The following is a 20,912-nucleotide window of genomic DNA, read 5'->3' on the forward strand; positions in this document are numbered from 1 at the left end:
AACCAGAGAAGAGAAAAGGCCATTAAAGGCAAAGGACTTAGCCCATAAGACAGACTTGAGTTCTGAAGCAGTGTGGCATGCCTCATGAACACCAGGTACATTAAGTGTATTCATTCAAATGCGTTTTACTCAGCCAACTTTTGTTGAGAGCCTATTATGTGCCAGGTAATGGCAGCTCAAAGATGACTGAAAAAAATGTTGTTGTCTTCAAGTCACAGGGAATTCCCAGTCTAATCTGGGAAGCCAATTAGACTTAAGTGTAAGCAAATCAGACTAAGTACTAAGTGAGAAGTCTTAGCTTATTCTGGGGCTTCACATCTAAAGAAGTATTTCTATCTGGAGAGGACATGTTGGTAAGAAAAGGCTTTGAGATGAAGCAACACTTGGTTTGAATCTTGAAAAATGGATAGGTGTTTTGTAGGAGTGTAAGGCAATGAAAATCTAACATAAACAATATCTTGCTGCTTATGTCAGAGGCTGTCTAACTTGGTAAGAAGGCAATGTTGGTCATTACCTTGTAACTGGATCCTCATGGCATCTGGATGCTAATCAATTTGATAGATGCCGAAGAGAAATAAATAACTCTAAATATATAAACCTCAAGCATAGCCTGTTGTCTCAAAAACAGCTCTAAATGACAACAGATCACATGAGGTTGCAAATTCCTTTTAAAGCACTTCCCAGTTGAAGGAATCGCAAAATAAAGTGACCATGGCTCTGGAAAATAAATAGAAATCCCTTTCTATTTTATTCTTTTACTTTACAATGTTGGAAAAGCTCAAACAAGCAGTATAGTTTCCTAAACCACACAGGCCGCTCTGTGCTGATGCCCAAACACTTGGAGCAGGGGCTTTGCCTTCATCTCTTTGGGTGGCAACTGAGAAATGGTCCATGGAAAATAAGAGGAACAGATGTGGAAATAAACCAAACTCTGACCCTTAGTTTGGCAGGTTGAAGAAACCAGATCACCCCAGACCCTTGCTGCACACATGGGGAAGAGGTTAGTGGTGGGAGTGAGTAGGGACAGTGTCGCAGTTTGCATAGGTTAATATGCTGGCTCAAAAGCAAGCAGGTTGATGACTGGATCTGCAGTCAGGGATCAGTCAGCTTCTGATGGTAACTGAGTGCAGCAAAGGACACTCCTTAGCAATGTGCGTACCTCCTGTTAATAGGGCCTAACCAATCCTAGACATCTCCAAGTTCGCCTTAAAAACCCAAATGATTTGTCAAACACCACGCATGTCTGAACATAATGAGCCAGGCTGCACTAATAAATGTCCTGGGATCACAAGCATTTTTGAACTGAACATCACAGGGTAAGGAACAGAATACCAAGAATACATAAGCCATAAAAAATGAAAATGAACAGAAGGAATAAACACTTTGAAACTCACTTCATCAAGCTAATCAACCAGGGCCTAAAACCAGCAATTCCTCTGAAGCCTCTTTAAGAAGCCCACAAATCACCCCTGCTGACACAGCACAGCTGGCACGCCTTTGCTGGATGGGATCCTAAAGACTAGACATCAGTTGCTCAAAGAAAATTTTTGAAAGGGGCAAGTCCAGTGGACAACAAGCTAGACTCATCCTTTACAGCAGATCCACATTTTAAAGGGAAAACAATGAGAGTGACAGGGTCTCATATAAATGAAACTCTAGTGCTTTCCTTGACCCCATGGGCTTTTCATAAGTGGTCTATCTTTTCAGTGCAGTGTAACATCACCAAAGTGAGTGTTTACTTTATTGATTTGTGTTAGATATAGTTACAGATAGTAAGTGATAGATCATATCTGTAAGGCACATGAGGTCAGAAATAAAAAATAGCACTTTATCCTAAAGTTAAGTACAATATTCTATGGACCATAAGTAATTAAATTTGTTGAAACTGAATAGATCATTTTAAGTTCTTGAGGATCTTTGCTTCAGGTAGTTTTCTCTTTTTTTTTTAGGACAGTGGATTTAAAGTAATTAAAGATTTTTTCCAAAACACTGTAGCATAAATCTATTTGAAACATAACAGCTAAGAGAGAAAGAGAGGGGAAAGGAGAGAGTGAGAGAACAGGTTTTGAGGGGAAGAAAAATGCTAATTCTAATTAACTGGGAATGGTTTGCATCTATATATGGCTCATTAGCTGCATTGCATAACAGATGACTGGTTTTCATTTGCTCAGTGATAAAAGATTTCCAGCCCCCAGAGTAAAAGCCCACATGAGATGTTATATCTTCCCATGTGAATAATTATTCAGTGGTCAAGAAAAGACAGAGGCTTTGTCCACAAGTGGCTACCAGATTGAATCAGAATCAAGAGTTCCGGTCTGATTTCCAGCAGAACACACTTTTGTCCTTCATTCATTCTTCATTATTTCAAAAAATTTTGAGTGAGTAGTGAACAGAAAAGACAAAAAATCCCTTTCCTTATATTTGGAGACTGGAGATAACCAACAAAATATATAGTATGTTCCATGTTATATATGTTACACGTTAATAAGTGTTAAGGAGAATAATAAAGCAGGAGCTAGGGGTAGGAAACGTGAGAGCAGGTTGCAGTTTTAGATCAGGAGAGCAGGGAATACCTTGTTTAGAGAGTGTCATCTGAGGCAAGATCTGAAAGAGGTAAGGGAGTGAACTAGGTGGATAGCTAGGAAAATAGAATTCCAGGAAAGGGAACAGCAAGGGCCAAAGGCTCTGAGGGTGGAATATGTGGTGTGTTTAGTAACACTACGGAGGGCATTGTGGATGGACTGGAGTGAGAAGAGGTGTGGCATGGAAAAGGAAACTAGAGAGTTCTCGGGGATCTAAGTTATGGAGTGCCTATACATTAACAGGACTTTTCTTTTCACTTTGATTGAGGTGGGGATCTCTTGAAAGATTTTAATTAAATAGTAACATAATATGGTTTATACTTTATAACAGGATCTTTCAAGAAGACTGTTAGCTGTGCCATGGATGCTTATAACATTCAATTCCAAAAATGTTTGAATTTTTAAAATCTTCAGAGTTAACCTAAAATGAACTCCAAATTCCTCATTTTACAGTGATGAGACTAAAATATAGTGATGATGAGTGACTTTCCCAAGGTTATGCCAGTAGTTGGTGACTGAGCCAAAATTTTTCAATCTGGAGTACACTGGAAATAGAACTGATGAGTTCTGTAGTTTGAAACAGAGAAATGCACTGATTTATTTAGAAAGAGCCCATATGCAGAGGGCTAAGTGACAAGATCTAATCACAATTTAGGTTTCTACTTGATCTGGTAATTTAATGTAATCATAGCCTAAATCTTCATTCATTATTCGTATCCCAGTGAGAATGATGTCATTTAGCTTTCCCCATATTCTAGATGTTCTTAACACTTTTAGAAAAACTGGGAACTGAGGAATAGGTTTACCATGGAGTAGAAAGGACTAATTTGTCTATAGACTGGATAAAGTAGACATGACTCTAGGTTCAGTAAAAATCACCCTTGGCTAAAGAGGAAAGTATTTAGTAGGACTAAGAGCCTGTCTTAGCGAAGCTGTTTCAATGAATAACCTTTGAGCACACAGACCATGACCACCTTTAGGTTATTCATATGGCTATGCACCTGAATATAACCCCTTCTCGTTCTTCAAAAGTTAGATCTGGGACAGACAGAGTTTCCATATGGAATATGGTCCTCTTTAGCCCTAAGTACGGAGTTCCTTTGGGGCACTGTTTGGTTGATTTCTACAACAAGAAGCTACATGTTCTTCAAAGATGGCATCTTTTCCTCATAGGTGGAGCTGTCATCCTCCTGTAGCCTGAGTACTGAGGCTGAGCCTTTGTACTGAGTACAAAGATCAAAATTCGATTTGGACAAATTCCCATCTGGTGGGAATCTGAGTACCTTTCATAACACACACACACAAAAAAGTACAGTTTTAAAACTTTAAGCACTCAAGGACCAAGTGTTATTAAAAATAAGCCCAAGAAAAATTTAAAAGCCCATACAAGTTCTAAGTTAGACAAGCACTGTCAAAACCCCAGGGGTATGTTAGTCTTTTGAACACTGCCACCATAACCACATCAAGGCATGCAATAAAGGGTTCCAATGAATCCGATTATGAAACAGACAACTGAGCATCCACACATTCTTTTGTCTCACAGTTTAAAAAGAAGAGAAAAAAAAGTGGCTAGTATTCTCATGTCTTATTAATAAGACTAAGTTATCAAAACAGAGCCTATCAAAGGTAATACTGGGACAACTCAACTGATGGAAAACATGATTAAGGATTGCAGGATGGGTTACAGAAAGAAAAGGCTAGAGAAAGGAGGACCCCCAGGAGGCTACTGTCATCTAGATGCCATGCTGTGTGGAAGGTGTGAAGGGACTGATTCCAAAGTCAACATAACTACAAAGGAAAGATTGGCCTCTGCAGAGATTTCAACTGAAAAACTGATTAAAACATGGTGATTAGCTAGATCAATAGAGAGATAAATTTTTTAAAACTCTAGAACTTCACATACAGATGGCCAAAAAGTACATGAAAAGATGCTCAACATTGCTAATTATTAGAGAAATGAAAATCAAAACTACAATGAGGTATCACCTCACACTGGTCAGAATGGGCATCATCAGAAAGTCTACAAACAATAAATGCTGGAGAGGGTGTGGGGAAAACGGAACCCTCCTGCACTGCTGGTAGGAATGTACACTGGTACAGCCACTATGGAGAATAATATGGAGGTTCCTTAAAAAACTAAAAATAGAGCTACCATATGTTCCAGCAATCCCACTCCTGGGAAAATATCCAGAGAAAACCATAATTCTAAAAGATACATGCACCCCAATGTTCACTGCAGCACTATTTACAACAGCCAAGACATGGAAGCACCCTAAATGTCCATCAACAGAGGAATGGATAAAGGAGATGTGGTACATATATACAATAGAATATTACTCAGCCATAAAAAAGAATGAAATAACGCTATTCATAGCAACATGCATGGACCTAGAGATTATCATACTAAGTGAAGTAACTCAGACAAAGACAGACAAATATCATATGATATCACTTGTATGTGGAATCTAAAAAAAACGATACAAATGAACTTATTTACAAAACAGAAATAGACTCACAGACTTAGAAAACAAATTTATGGCTACCAATGGGGAAAGGTGGGGGGGAGGGGATAAATTAGGATGTTGGGATTAACGTATACACACTACTATATATAAAATAGATCATCAACAGGACCTACTGTATACCACAGGGGACTCTACTCAATATTCTGTTTGGGAAAAGAATCTGAAAAACACCTGAAACTAACACAACATTGTAAATCAACTATACTCAAATATAAAATTAAAAAAATTTTTAAAAAGTGAAAAAGAAAAAACTCTAGGACTTCAAATCTAGCATGTTAGAGTAGAATCACTGACAGATATAGGCAGTTAAAAAAGGAATTTGGATTAAAGAGATGAGAATAAAAATAGAAGCTGCCATTCATTGACCATTTCCCATGTTCTAGGCACAGCACATTCATTATCTCATTTAATCCTCTCAACAACTCTATGAGAACTGGTTTATTCATGTACTTATTCATTCATAAACAGTTATCAAGTGCCTACTGTGGACCAGGCATTGTCCTATGTAAACATTATTATTTATATTTTTATACCTAAGGAAAGTGAAATTCAGACAGGTAAGGCAACTTGTCCAAGGTACCCTAGCCAGAGCTGGAATGCAAACAAAGATTTGATGGATTCCAGTTTCCTGTTATGAGTTTTAGTTTTGGATTTGTTGAATTCAAAAGATGACAATAAATAAATAAATAAATAAATAAACAAATAAATAGGCCAGTTGTGAGAAGACAAGGAAAAAAATAGGACTGGAGAGCCACAAAGCTAGTGGCAGTAACTGATTAAGGAAGGACCAGGACACTAGGGATCTGTGTGTGTTTGGGGGGGGCATAAAAGGGAGAAGCAGTCTTATTACCCAAGCACCTTTGAGAGCACTGACCTTGGATAATAGTATGGAGGGTCTAAAGTTATAAATCCAGGTGCAACTGCTGCTGGAATTTCTGGTCTCTAAGATAAGAAAGGATGTTGTAGAAGTGAGATGGCCCATTATCACCTCTGAAATTCAAAACAGAAACTGACAGTCTCCACAATATTCAAGATATTAATGACACATTAAGTTATTCAGTTCTCATAGACTAGATAAGCCTGTGTTATTTATATTTTAAATTAGTACCATTCAAGGTTGAATTGTGTCCTCCCCAAAAGGTATATTGATGTCCTATACCTCAGCAGCTCTGATTGTGACCTTATTTGAAAATAAGGTCATTGCAGATGTAATTAGTTAAGATGAGGTCACATTGGAGTAGGGTGGGCCCTTCTTTCTTATAAGAAGAAGAGATGCAGAGCCACACCAGGAGATGTCATGTGATGACAGAGGCAGAGACTGAAGGATGCACCTATAAGCCAAGGAACTCCAAGGACTGCCTGCAACACCAAAAGCAAAGAAAAAAGGCATGGAACAGACTCTTCCCCAGAGTACCCAGGAGGAGCCAACCTTACAAACACCTTGATTCAGACTTCTAGCCTCCAGAACTGTGAGAGAATAAATTTCTGTTGTTTTAAGACGTCCAGTTTTATGATACTTTGACAGTAGCCCTAGGAAACTAAAACAAGTGCTTATCAAACCAAACATTTAAATCATGCTTATAATGTCCAGGAACTGTTCTAAGTACTACATAATATTAATTCATTTAAGCACCATAACAACCTAAAATGCTAAGTACTGTTACCTCCATTTTACTGATGAAGAAACAGAGCCATAGTGAGCTTAGATAACTTGCCAAAGGGAGACCTGGGATCAGAGCCCAGACCCGCCCCAGAGTCTCTGGACCTAACCACCAACCTCTTCTGTGGGCCATTCTCCCAAGACTTCCTATTGCCCCTGCTTTTCAGGATGCCATCCCTGGTACTCAGTCTCATTCCCAAAGCACTGGTCATCTTGAATGACATAATCTCCAAATGATGATAAGAAGGCTCATTTATGTACTGGTATAGCATTTTAGCAAATGTTTCTCACAGATAGTTTCACATTTAATCCTTGAAACACTCTGTGGTTGGCCTAATTATTGTCCTTCTTTTACCAGTGAGGAAACTTAGGCTCCAAGAGGTTAAGAACTTAGCCCTACCTCCATAACTGGGCCTGGAAGTGTTGGACATTAAGTGGAGGTCCTGTGACTACAAAATATCCACTCTTTCTTTTATACAGCCCTTCCTCTGTGAAACCATCTGTGACTCCATGCTCACTCCCACTCCTACCCGCCCACCCCCAAAGAATTGACTGCTTCTTTCTTTATGTTCTCATCATATTCTGCAAAGCCACATATTTATACTACCTTCCCTGCTGCCTGGGAAAATGAGCAAGGGGATCAAACTTATTAATTATTTTGTACCTAATACCTAGCACAGAGCAAAGAGTAAGCATAAAATAGGTATTTGCTGAAGGAAGGAATGAATAAACAATCAATGGCACTGAAATGCAAAATATTCCTTCATCTTTCAATGAAAAAACAAGGTGCATGAGAGTGACTACCTGATAATAACTTTCTGTAGTACTTCCACAACAGTGAAGAAAGCTTTGAAATAAACATGTTCACCACGTGTAGTATAGAAATATGCATTACTGTGGTTTCTACAAAAAAACAGGCATCAGTAGACCTTAAATTAAATCTTATATATTCAGCCTCTCCTCCTTGCCCATCTAGTCTCATTCCCTAGAAGTCCATGTCCTTGGGAGAACTCTTTGTATTTGCTGAGCATAGAATCTTTTGTTTTGTGGAGCTTGTTGATAAAGATGGGACACAGTGATTTGAATGACAACTACATAGTGATGGTAAATGTGTATGTGTGTGTGTGTATACTGCAAAACAGTTTTGCAGGATGAACAGAAGTTACACTAACCTTTTGACTTTGGTTAACTGCTCACAACATTGTTATAAAATAAAACAGAATAAAGCAAAGCATGTGATTAAATGTATCGAAGACTGATGAGAGATTTCACAAATCTGCCCAGAAGGTGGTTTATGTATCAGAGGAGAACTGGACAGCATCCCTTTTGGTGGTTGCCAATTCTCTTCTGGAGTCATCTTTTTGCTTCATTATTAAGACAGGATACTCCCTTCCTCAAGGGGCCAAAACACAGACCCACTCCACAAGAAGCCAGGACCAGTGTGCCTTAACAAGGAAGCAGAACTAGGTTTGCCTCAGGGCAACACACTCCCACAAGTCCCATCAACTTTCCAGGAATCCACCAGATTAGCCAAAAGAAACAATACATTGAAGTTGAAGGAAAAGAAAGAAGAAAAAATAAAAAGAATCCACATGCAACTAAACTATCTTTCCATGTAATCCCCAGCTGCCTCAAATTGGCAGTTCCATGACAGCAAGAATTAAGAACAAAAGAGCTATCAGAAACTTCTTTTCCTTATGTGGGAACCTTGCATGTGAAGGTCCAGACCAAGTCATAGAACAATATGGAAAACACATGTATGTGTTGTTGATTGACTATGAGGATACAGTCAACCTCTTGTCAGCTTTGTCAACAGCCTAGATGACAGCTGTTTGACTTTCAATTCTTGTTTGCTTTCTCACCTCCTTTGTCAACTTATTCCATATGCAGCCCACAGGCAAGGAAGGAAATTTGAAGTCTACATTGTAGGGCAGGCATTCATTGCAGTAAATGAAACTATTTCCATTTCTTAAGAGCTGCTAGAGAAAACCATTTTAAAATGCACACAATTTAACTGTGTGATCTTGGGCAAGTCACCTAACCTCTCTGTGCTTCAGTCTCCCTATCTTGTAAAATGGGAGTAATACCTACCTCACAGGGTTGTTGTGGGGATTAATTAGATATAATGTCTGTAAAGAATCTAAGCTTCTTGAAGAAGGCACTATATAAATACAAAATAATATTTATTAAAGTTGGTTTATTTGTGAAAAAAATGCACACACACAGAGACAGACACACACTGGCAATATAGTGTGGAAATACAATGAGCCTGAATTGACAGGAGTCATTCTGTTAAATGATGATTTATTGATAGTAAAATTGGAGATCAAGGAGTTGAGCTAAGGAATAAAATGGAACAAATGTTCCACAGGAAGAGCAAGGTGGCTTGATGCTTTCTCTGAAAAATGTGGTTCTCAGAACAGCAAACAAATCATACTAAATCTACATTTAAAAATGTTCTTCCTCTTAAGTATTTTTATAAATATTCAAGTGGACAGACAGTTGTAAGTTTATCAACATATAGTGTGTACACATCTTCCCATTTGTGTCAATTAATCAAGTATGTTTGGTAATTTTAAAAAATTATTTAAATTATTTTTTTAAAAATAATTTGAATAATTCTACCCTCCACTTCATTCAGTAATTCAGTGAGCTCATGCTCTGCAGTAAACGTGAATCTCTATGCTCTCTGTCGTGCTATTTGCCACAATAGGCCATAACAGGGCTCAGAAAACAAGGTAACCATTGCATCTGGTGCTCAAATGGAGAAAAAGTCATCTGTTCCAACACTTAAGAAAATCTGCCTGTGTTGGATTTAATGAGAAATAATACATCAGAACAAGCATGTATACATAAAACCAGGCATGTTGGATAAACTAAAAAGCCCAAGGGATTTTTACGTATAATTTTGGCAATAGGTAATTTTTAACTTCAATATTTATGGTATTATCTAATCCAGCATAAAATGTAATCGCATTATATAACTTTGTAAATATGTACCTATTATTTTAGACTGTCCATACCATTCCTCTCCTATACACATAAAATTGAGGACTAACTGCAATCAGTAGTTAATAGAAATTTCTAGAAGTCAATAAAACTCTTATTACTTTCTCCTCCCATAACATGTAAACCGCCAATGAAGTTATTACTTTTTAGATGAGACCACATCAATGGAGGCTATTTGACAGAAAAGATTATGTCTATGTGTTAGAATATCTGACATTTAAATAAATAACGATGTCACAAAGATAATGATGTCACAGAAGAATAAACAAAGACCAAAAGGAAATGGAGGAGAATGGAGTTTATAATACAACTGGGAAACTGTTTTGAATTTAAGGGATGACGACAAAAAAAGTGCTATTTTTTGCATGATGATGAAGCTAAGGGCAGGAGCCCTTACATAACCATCATAAATTACTTAATTTTAGCTCTTTAAATATTACAAGCCATATATATATATAATTTATATATATTTATCTATATATGTAATTTGATTCTTTCACTCACTCTCCATCATAGACATGACAAATATTATCATAGATAGAAATTAAATAAACCTATACAAAGTAATACAGTTAGCTCATGAACTCATGTCTTCTTACTCCAAGTCTAGACCTTTTCCCATCATGAACACTGTTGCATTCCCTATAAATAAATAGTAAATACCAGCTAAAGAGTTTTGGAGAACACAGGAGTGAAATCTAAGGTAAGTTAAGGGTGAGTACTGAAATAAAAGTGAAAAGTCATCTATAAAACTCTCGAGCAGAGTGGGTAAGAAAAAGAATAAAATCATTTATATATTTAATAAAAGTTTTGATTTATCTTGTTACATGAGTAATTGTTGGTATTGTATTTATCTATAGCACTTTATTGCCTTCATTTATATGTACATCCAGTCAGTTACTAATCATCATCAAGCATGTACCAGACAATGGCTGGGCACAAGGAAAGCAAAGAAGCAGTAAGCGTGGATCCCAATCCTTGCCCCAGAGGAGTTCATGATGTTCTAAACTGAATGTAAGGGAACATAATAAGGTCATCATCACAAGAAAGATGAGGACTTCTTTGCCAAATGAGGAGGGTCAAGCAGATGGTAAAGACAGAGCAAATGCCGAAGTATGTAAATGTATTGCCAGGGTTTGGCTTTCCTAAGTTGAAATTGGAAGAACACAAAGATATACAAATAGTGGAAAATAGCAACCATCATCAATTGCTTAAAGACAGAATTCCAGATAAATATGGCTGTGGATACCTGAGTCACGCTAATACTTTGTTATTCCTTCAGACTGATATACTTTAAGTAGTTAACATTTATTTAGACAAGATACAGAATACTGTATGAGAAAAGAACAGAAATGGAGCCCCCTCGTGGCTGTCCCCAGCTTCTCCTCTAAGGTCTTAAACAGTCAAATTCTGTTCCCAGCTGCACATCCTACTATACTAGGAAAATAGTAGCCCTACAGTTAATTGTCACCCTCCTTTAGATTGGCAGCTTAGGGACAATATATCTCATGTCTCAAATGGCTTATGAAAGTATTACTTTCAACCAGATTTTTACTAGAAATGATTTAGAAACATAATTTGATATATCTTTTTAAATATTCCATAATATTTTAGCAACCTAATGATGGTTTAGCCTCCCTTACAGTTCAGGACCCATATAAGTATCCACCTACCCTACTTCTTAATCCAATAATATTCCTGTAACTATTCCACACAGGTGCAAAATGGACTTAAAAGCTTTTCAAGAGCATGTTTTCAAATTTGAGATGGACAATAATGTCTCCCATAAAAGGCAGATGTTCCCTTAACCCTACTTTAATCTTGTCAGGAATTTGAAGAAAAGCTAATATTTCTCCTCTTTTGCTGATTTCAGCCAGTAAACAATGGGTGTGTGAGCAGGCTTCACAGGGTTTACATTGGAATTATTTACTTGAACATAAAGTTCTGTAGGCGAATTGAAAAGAGGACAATAAGTAAGAAAATAACCTTTGAAATAATAGAACTAAAACATTTTCAGTACATCATCAGGTCCTCCAAAGCAGAGGAATTATTCTCCAAAACACAGTTGCTTGGGCTACTATAAAAATTACCTAATGAAAGATGCATTTCGGCTTCCTAAGGACTATTACCCTTCTGTGTTCCTAACCCTATACGTAGAAATTGCTCCCTTACTAGTAACATGAGTCTTATTTTTTGTATACTTAAGCTTATGAATAAATACACTATTTAAAATCTTCAGTGGCAGTCCTCCTCCAGATCAGGATGATATGTGCCACAATGATCTTATCACAACGTGGGACAGAAAACGGCTATTGAGGTCATCCTAGCAACAACAACCTCTGTTGAAGCAGAAGCACATATTATCCGATAAAATAAGGCAACTCAGCTATTCTTTCAGCTCAGCGTGCCTTTTCATCTGCTGTTGTCATCATAAAATTCCCAAGTGTTGGGTTTCCAGTCACAGATGCCTCTTTAAGATGAAGTAGACTCATGCAATTGTCTGCTCGAGAGGAAGCCGCTACCAATCGTGCACTGCTTCATACTGAGCTCAAAGTCATTCTGAATATGATTCTCTATCCTCCTCCGGAGTACAGGCATGGTCCATGAAGAACATTGCCCAAATATGATTTATTTCCATGTAAGACTTATTTCCACATAAGATTTATTTAACTATTTATTTGGGAAGAATTATTTCCCAAATACAATTTTGGAAAACCAACTCAAGATGTCTAATTAGACTGGGTTGAAGATGAATAAAATACTGGAGATTATGGCTCTAAATGTTTGCTTTCAAAGTGAACAAACTCATTAAAAGAACTTGCATTATGCAGAAATTTTGTAAAACATATGAGAAGCAGAACAATAAGAAAAATACACATTTGTGTGAAAACAATTATTCAATCTGGTAATCAAAATCACACTTCCAGTAGAGAAGATTAAAAAGGAAAGTGTCAAAATAAATTTATGACACCACTTTTTGTATATATCCTAAACTGGATCAAATGTAAAGTGGAAAATTATGCAGAAAACTTAAAATAAATAATATAATGAAAGGCAGTGTGCTGCCCTAAATACATAGTAATTTAAAGCTGGAAAGAACTTCAGAAATAATCTAAGCATTTAGATTATTATATTTAGCATTTAGATATTTAGATTAATAATCTGCTAATTTTTTCAAAAAGAAACTGAGGCCCAGAGCAATTAAAATTTTGCCTACGGTTATGCAACTAGTTAAGGAGAGAACCAAGACAAGGTTCTCATGCCTCTCAGTGTAGTACTTTCTTCCCACTTTCACTTAAAATAAATGACAGCAGAAGATAAGCCTTTAACTTTAAATAGGATAAGGACTGTGTGTACCTAGGGACCAGTTCTTCTGTGATATTTTCCTATGTGCCTCTATCCCAGCTCAGCTCAGCCAAACACAAGGAAGAAGAAACAGACTACAGAAGCAAAGGAGGGTCGTCTCTTTATGCAGAATTGTGCCTGTAAACTCAAGGAAGGAGAGTAGCAGCAACCATCTTAGATGGCAGCAATGACACGGGGGAATGGCAGGGCGGTGGTACAAAACAGATGTTGTCTTTCCTTAAGCACAATAGTAATTCAACTTAATTGATTCAAATTGCATGTATTAAATGCTTGGTAACTGCAGCACTACTCTCTCTCTTAAAAAGAAGAGTAAAGAAAAGCTTTATGTATTAAGACAAAAGGAAAGTACCATAAGCAAACAAAGCATGACTATGACTGAGCTGCACTCTAGCAAACTGATAATCATGCATTGAAGCCAAGCATGGGAAATGGGCAGAGAGAGCTACAGGAAGGCCATTTGCATATTTTTAAGGCTGCCTGCTATATTTCAGGATTTGTCACCTGGAATGCAAGGCAGCCAAATTATGTCAAAGAACTCCTCATGGAGAGCAGCAATGAACTCTTCCTAGCTCAACAGCCTCCTTGAGCCCCACAGTGAGGTTATATGTACAAGTGCAGCTGCAGCTGAGAAAGACCAATCAGAGGGCGGTACAGATGGTCTCCCTATGGAGTTGTATTTTTTAGACCATAATTTGTTACCTGCAGGCCATACTGTACACAAGGAGAAGAAGGAATAGTGAAGAGTGGCATCCATGCAGCCCACAGTGCCAACACTGTACTGGCCTATATAAAATAGAGGAATATACCTTCCAACATTGTGTTTTATATCTTACACAAAAAGGAAGAAAGATTGTGCTGTTCATGATCAGCAAAACCATGGGACTCATCAAAGGAACCAGAGGCAGCATCTTATCAAAAGTACTGTAGGGGGGCTTCCCTGTTGGCGCAGTGGTTGAGAGTCCGCCTGCCGATGCAGGGGATGCGGGTTCGTGCCCCGGTCCGGGAAGATCCTGCATGCCGCAGAGTGGCTGGGCCCGTGAGCCATGGCCGCTGAGCCTGTGCGTCTGGAGCCTGTGCTCCGCAACGGGAGAGGCCACAACAGTGAGAGGCCCGCGTACCGCAAAAAAAAAAAAAAAAAAAGTACTGTAGGCACAATAAAATCACACCAAAATATTAAATTAAAATAAAGATTCAATCAACAGTTCAGACACATTTGTTTTTAAACTTGCAGATGCTGAACTTTATATTGTGGCTCATGACACTGGCATCAACCAAACATTATTACTTTTGTTATTGTTGTATTTTTTTAATTTTAAAGTGCTTGAAAATTCTAAAACTAATTGTAGGCCATGAGCTAAATATTTTATAGAAAATCTGCAATATTTTTTCCTGTCCTTTTGCGTGCTGTACAGCCATTCTTGTGAACTTCCCCAAGATATTTTTGCTTCTTACTATGCCTTGATATTTCAACTACTGGCAAAAATGCAATAAGAATCAGACTGCACTGTCAGTTTGTGGTATGTTAAGATTGAGGGTAACAGTGAACTATTTTAGTTTTTGTTTTTTCCTATCTAGAGTATTCCTTTAGGGAACCACTCCCCTCTCATCTGGTACACATGCCAATCACATTGTCTTACCTCCCCTACCAGTGGGGTAGGTACGATACCCCAGTAAGCCTGTCAGAACATAACATCTCATTTAGACAGTAATTATGCCAGAAGTGGGCACAAGACCTAACAGAGTTAGTCAAAATCCTTTTGAAGTTTTTATATGAACAGCAACAGGAAAAAAAAATCCCTTTCTTATCTTCAAGGACCTTGAGCATAAAGAACCCTGTTAGCCTAGAGCTTACAGGGCCATCTTTGCTACAGCATGTCACAAGGCTGTATTCCTTCTGAAAGCTCTAAGAGACAATCAATTCTGTGTGCTTTACTCAAATCCAGAGGCTTAAACGTAAATCTCATTTTAAAATATCTTCAAAGAAACATTAAGAATAATGTTTGACCAAGTATCTGGATACCACTGCCAGACAAACTGACACACAAAATTAACCATCGCAAATGGAAAGGAGGAAATTGGCACATTAATAGGAAGGAAGGACAAGAAAAAGTCATTTTTAAGATGGGAGAACTCAAAGCATATTTACATTCTGAAAGGATATATCAAGTAGAGGTAAAAAATAATTTGTTTGAAAGAGAGAGACAATAGCTAATATCCTCGAGTAGATAAAAAGGATGGAATCTGATGCACAAGGAAAAGAACTGACCGTCACAGGGATCATGGAGAGTTCTTTTTGCTAACAGGAGGGAAAGCAGAGACATTGCGGGGTGGGTATGATGCATGCACGTAAGTTTTTATGGTGATGGAAATTTGTGGGAATTCCCTTTCAATTACTCCAATTTTCTTAGTAAAATAAGAAGTTAGGTAATCAGCTGAGAGAAAGGATAAAGGAGAGGATTTGGAGGTTTGAGGAAAGAGAAGGAAGTATAACCCAGAAAAGAGAGAAAAATGAATGACTTAGACAATATAGTAGGAGTGCTTGGTGGTACCCCACTTTCAAATAGTGGTCATGAATTTAAAGTGATACGAATTAGTATACAGTTTTGTGTAGCAGAATTCAGCAGGACAGGCATAGGCATAGAAAACAGACAGATTTAACCAGAGTGGTGGTTTAGCCAACTAAGCATGACAAAGGAGGACAGGGCAAAAGAATGGAAGGTGTATGCAAGGAACTGATTGAAATGATTGCCCACAGAATCTGACTTGTATAATGACAGACAATAATGTAAGTGAAGACAAGGTGAGGGATAATGAAAAGCTGAAATTATCAATTGAATGAAAATTTCCATGTGATAGAAGAGTTGTTGAACTCAGTTTACTAGAAGGAATGAGCTAGGAATATAGGAGGAAGCAGTGTGAGAGTGAGATCAATGAAATCAAGGTTATGAATCGATTAAAGCTACTGGTAATTACAAGGTGAAGAGCATGGCAATAAGACGGTGCCTGTGGTAAGGTACAAGACAAAAGTCATTGAAAGAAAAGACTTTAAGGAAGTGGGGCGGAGGGGGGAGTCAAGGGGTCGGAATGTGATGCTGATATCACCAAGAATTCTGACAACATTAATGCCCTCCAAAGTTCACCAGGAACATACTTGTATTTAAACAAGTCAGAGTCTCACTCATTGCAGCAAGAGAGAATACAAACCATGGGGAATCATGGAATATCTCAGTAAAAGGGTGTCAGCAAAAACCAATGATAGTATTTGGACTTTGGTTGAGGGATTGAGAAAGGATCTAAGGAAGCTGGTGTCACTCTATACTGGATGGTGTCAGAAACTGGGAATAATTCTGTAACTGAGTACCTCAATAAGTCTTTCTAGGGAGGGCAAACTAAAGCAAGGCTAAAGCTATAACTGGTAAAAAGGTAGCAACTACTCCTTTTGGCTAAGAGAGAAAGATACTTGGCATTTTAAACAAAGTTATGAAGTAGTCTTATTTTCTCTCTTTTTATCATAGTCTCAGAGGGTGAGGTTGATATTCTGTGAGACTGTTTATTATCCAACAAAAAAGTAACACAGCAGATGGTAACTAGACTTACTGTGGTGATCACTTCATAATGCATAATAACGCTGAATCACTATGTTGTACATCTGAAGCCAATATAATATTGTATGTTAATTATAATTCAATAAAAAAGTAACATAGAGTAGCTTCCAGTTGTCAGGGGATGTTCTTTGCTTGGTTTAAAAATTACTTTCTCAACAAGAATAATGTTAAGAGAGTGTCGGTAAAATCTTTAAGGAATAAGAGGAAGGGACCTGGGAGTGTAAATGACTGCAAACAGGTATAGGGGAGGTAGAATCTGATAACATGAGACACAAAGATGTATTTTGTTTGTTTGTTTCTTTAAATAGGAGGTTGGGAGGATTGACTGGAAGCAGCAACAAGAAGTAAGGATGGTACTTCTTCCATCTCTAGGCCCAATAATAAGAAGGAAACCAGTCACGATGTAAGAGGGCTACAGAAGAAGCAATGTCATCAAGGGGACACTTGGTTTTAGTTATAGCAGAAGATAAAGAGAATATTCACAGAAGAAAATGAGGATATGTGCACAATGCAAAGGTTTCAGAAGATGGATAGCAGTAGGACGTAGGGTTAGAAAAAGGGATGTACAGAACCATGTGAGGGATGACCTGGTCCTACAGCAGATAACTGTCATAAAGCTGTGAGTGTTAAGGGGAAGGAGGGAGGGATGGAGAAATTTACCAGAATTACTCAAAACTCTGGGCTCTCACTTGAATCATGGCATCAGAGGCCTGGAGTTCTACAATGGGACAATCTTCATCATTGCACAAGTACTATCAAAACTCTTGCTAAGGACTGACCTACAAAGGGACACTCTTACCCTGAAAATGTAGGCTCCCCTTCAAACTAGAAAGTGTTATTTGTTGCTAGTTCACTGAAATGTTTTTATTACTTGAGTTTATTTTAATGATTCATAAAAGCCAAGGAAGTTGCTCAGTTAATCTGATACATTATATTACATTTATTTTTGGAAAAGTCTCTGGATGGCTCTTAGAATTTTCTTCTTATTCTTTACTGAGTAATTAAATAATTGTGGACTTCATTTGCTTATTCTTTGGGTATCTTAGTATTTGCTTCAATTATGCAGTCATTTAACTTAGCTGTTCAGTCATTAAAATAGGTATTACTTGACTACCATAGGCAAAACACTATGCTGAGGACCCTGTTTACTTATTCCATTTATTTAGCCATGAATTTTGATGTATTACTAGGAAGTAGAATAGCACTGTGTTTAAGAATGGGGGCCCTGAGTCAAATTGTGTGGACCTGAACCCCAGTTACACTGCTGATAATTAGGTGACCTTGTGTAAGCACTCTTAGTTTCAATCTTTGCATCTGTAAAATGGAGTTAATAATAGTACCTAGCTCATAGGTTCTGAGATGATTAAATGAGATAATATACCTCATATAATATACCTGTTGATTTCCTCATTATTATTTTATCATGGTATAGTGAGAAAAGTCCTTGAACTGTATTTGTATGGCAGCTGGGAAAGCTATTTAATGTCTCTGAGATTTCTTTATCTGTAAAATGTATACCACAGTACTAATTTCAACAGGACCATGAGAGGATTAAATATGATGGTAAATATGCAAATGGCTAACATAAAGTAGGCATATCATAAGTGTTAGTTTCCTTCTTTCTCATCTGCCACTATCAATGTGAAACCTAGATATATTTCCAAAGATAGCACTCTCCTTTACTGGTTGCTTAGTCTTCAGAGCATAGTACCAAGTACAGACAAGTATCTGATGAAGCTTTTATGCATCCAAGAGACAAGTATCACTGAGCAGAGAGGAACAGAGGGTCACTTCCTTTTGAAATAAGGACTTCTATAAGCACCAATCTTCCTTTAGTGTTAAAAATGTCTCCGAGTACATAGAAGCAGAGAAGTATGACCCATGGTAAGTACTGGAGTTTTACATAAAGTAATCTGGTTTGCCCTGCTAGAGGCAGAAGAGAATAAATATTTTTCTGAGAGACAGTGCAAAATTTCCAAAGCATCACTGAATGACTTCTGCCTGAAACTACATAACTTTCCATCCATTTATTCTTACTTCAACCAGTTGAGCAACTTTCTCCCAATTTCCAACCAACCCTGTGACATTACCTTCCCTGAACGGCACTCTCAGATTTGAGGAAGTATCATGATTCCCTGCGTCATTCAAGTAAAATCAAAATAGACGAGAGACTTCTAAGTGCTCACATTCTAAGTCATGACATTCAAGGAAACAATCATGTCTAAAAACATTGCCTGAATGACTAATGTGGCAGGGTACTGTGCTGGCTACTGGGCACGCAGCAATGAATAGGTTATAGACAAGGCGGTAGTGATGGTAAAGGAGATGAACTAATCAAGAAACAATTAGGAGCAAATACTATATCAAACCTGTATGTGGGGATATGAAGGAGAAGAAAGATTCTAGGATAATTTCTAGATTTCTGGCTTGGATGACAGGGTAGGTAGTGATATGATTCACTGACAGGAAACAAAATGAATAGACGTTTGGTTTTTGGTTTTTTTTCCTTTGAAGGAGACAAAAATGGAGAGATAATATATTTGCTTTGGTATTACTGAATATACAACTCTAGAACCCAGGGGAAAAGACTGGAGCTGTAATTACTGAGCTAAGTCAACATACACACAAGAGATAGAGCAATGGGAATAGATGAGAGCAGCCAGCCAGGGAGACTGTGTCCCTCCCTGCTTCTTCCTTGCCACCCACAGTTATGTAAAATAGTAACATTAAGACAGAGAGTCATCTTCAAACATTTCTCCCTGTCCATAGTACTTCACTCTCATTAATGTAACCTGTATGGTTGCCAAGAATAAAATGGTCTTGTGAGCACTCTCTTATCCCATCTCTGTGCATTATTTCTCTCATTTTCTCTAGTTAATGAATGGGAGTATCATTCAATACTACATACCATGTACTTGATAAGTAGTATTTTAAGGCCTAAACTGATTGATTTCTGATAAGGGAAGATATTTCCTCAACACTTCTGAAGAGTCTTCCTTAGCACATCCAAAATTCCCAACAGTGGTAGATCAGTGGACCAATCCAGCAGAAAGTCAAACTAAGAAGGAACTAGGTCAAAAGTTTAGTACTATTCCTTCTGGGCAGAAGGATTATGAGTGATATTTTCCCCTGGATTTTTTTTCTATGTTTCTCTATTTAAAAAAAAATTTATAATAAATATGCATTGCTTTAATAATCAGGAAAAAATTTTTTAATGAAGTCAGTCTGGCAAAATCGTCCAGATCAGCCAAAGACTCTGGCATAGTCAATTGAAAAGGGGTTTCATGAAAATCACAGTGGGATATGCTCAGCACAGAATTACTGGATGGATGAAGAAGACTAAAGCAGGGAACGTCATCAACTAGCAAGTACTCTCAAGGTCCTGTTTTTGTTTTATGAAAAATGGTCTAGACCTCCCAGAAGAGCCTGTAACAAACATAACATTCAAAATAGGAATTATTCATCTAATGATTTCTGCAGGCAGCAAAAATGAGTCTATCATCTCAGAAGTAATTTTCTGGAAGGCAAGTTAAATTTATGACATTATGTCACTTTCATAAGCCAGGAACTTTGAATCTATCTAGAAGAGACAAGCTAAGGACCACTTAGCATCCAGAAGAAACTAAAGGGCAGTGTCAATGTCCTTCCAAATGGAAAGAGCTCTTTATTTTTGTTTTTAAGCACATAAAGTCACATTACATTATGGAAATGGAATGGTTTGATGATAGTTGTTTAGACCAGTCTGTCATGCATTACCTATGGTGCAAGGCAAAAGCAAAAAGAGCTACTATTTCTATGGGCTTTCTCAGAATTATTAGAATAACAATCACTGCCCTTTTGTTCAAGTTTTTTTCTTTCTTTTGAGAAACAACAAAACATCAATTTTCAAGTTAAAATGAAGTGTGACACTTCAATGAAAAAAAAGCTATGGAAGCCAAATACTGAACTTATAGTGCACAATGGAGTAAGCAGCCTACAGATGGAAGGAAAATAATAAATTTTTTGCCTATATTTGCCAAAATGAAAAGAAAATGAAAGCCATCAAGCACTTACATACCATGTCTAGCATTTAATACAATATTTACACATAGCAATAAAATAAATAAAAATATAACTTGGTGTATCTCTAAGGATTATGTAAAACAGTGCATTTCCATCATCTCAT

Source organism: Mesoplodon mirus, assembly GCF_964341445.2.
Source record: "Mesoplodon mirus genome assembly, chromosome: 2".
Lineage (NCBI taxonomy): Eukaryota > Metazoa > Chordata > Mammalia > Artiodactyla > Ziphiidae > Mesoplodon > Mesoplodon mirus.